Genomic DNA, 1429 nt, shown 5'->3' on the forward strand with positions numbered 1-1429 from the left:
ATTTTGTCCAGGTTTTCTTAACCTGGATTGCATGAATTTGTTTCTTTTTTATATTTTGAATGCTGCATTTCAATATAATTGGCCATCCTTTGCAATCACATGTGTTTTATTTTATGCATTTAAAAGCCTTATTATGAGAAGGGGTTCATAGGTTTCCTTAACTGCCAAAGACTCATGAACTAATATAGGTTAAAACCCCTGAACTAATCCAACCCCTTCATATTACAGGTGAAGAAACTGGGTTCAGAAAGTCTGTGGTGTAGGTAAAGTCACACAGGGAAGTAGCAGGAATTCAAATCTAGAATGCTTTCTGCACTGTCTGCTTGTCCCTACCTCCTTCCAACTCTGATTAAAGCTTCTTCTAGAAGTCTTTCTGGATTAATCTTACCAGCTTTCTCTTATCATTTCTTCACTCTCAGTTGCCTCACTTTGCTCGATACACTTTTCATTTGTTTCTCTGTATCCCCTTTGCAGAGGAGAAAAGCAGGGGAGCTGAGGAGGGAGACTAGGAAAACTAACTGATAAATGAAGAGAGAAGCTTAATTTCTTGACTGGTATGATTGGTTGGGTCTCCTATTGTAGAAGTGGTTGTTCTTGAAGGGGGAAGAAATGAGGGTGAGGAAGAAAGGAGATTAAAAAGGGAAGAAAGAGAAAGAAAGAAAATGAAGGCAAGTAGAAAAGGAGAAAGAAAGGAACAAAGAAAAGAAGGAAGGAAGAAGAAAGAAAGGAAGGAAGGAAGAAAGAAGGAAAGAAAGAAAAAGCAGGAGAGGAGAAAAAGACAGCAGGAAGAGAAGAGAGAGGGAGCATGAAGTTGTGAGGGAGCTGGTCAATTAAGGTGAGTTCCCTTTGTTGTCACAGAGAGATAGAGCAGCAGTGGGTTGGTGTGTGTGGTTGATTGGCTCCCACACTGCATCTCTCTCTGTTCCTCGGTGTTGTGTGTATCCCTTGAGATGTCTTGTGTGCCAGGCTGAGCTGCCTGTGGTTTGAGGTTCAGAGAACATGTCACTAGGTCAGTGACAGCACCGTGTATGACACTTTTAGAACTTGTCCTACATGAGCCTGTTTCAGAGGTCATGAGACCCTGGCAATCAAAGGTTGTGGGGCCCTGACAGTAAATATTTGAGGTCAGAGAAGGGAAAGTTTGATTTGTGAAAGTACTTTATATTGGTTACTAAAGATCTATTGGGAGCAGTTAGGTGGCTCAGCAGATACAGTGCAAGGTCTCAAGTCAGAAAAACTTATCTTCCTGAATTCAGATACTTCCTAGTTATGTGGTCCTGGGCAAGTCACTTAACCCTCATCTGTAAAATGAGCAGGAGAAGGAAATGGCAAACCACTCCAGTATCTCTGTCAAGAAAACCCCCAAAAAGAGGCCACAAAGAGTTGGACATGACTGAAACAAATGAGCAACAAAAGATCTACTAACAAG

The sequence above is a fragment of the Notamacropus eugenii genome, chromosome 1, assembly GCF_028372415.1.
Source record: "Notamacropus eugenii isolate mMacEug1 chromosome 1, mMacEug1.pri_v2, whole genome shotgun sequence".
NCBI classification, from domain to species: domain Eukaryota; kingdom Metazoa; phylum Chordata; class Mammalia; order Diprotodontia; family Macropodidae; genus Notamacropus; species Notamacropus eugenii.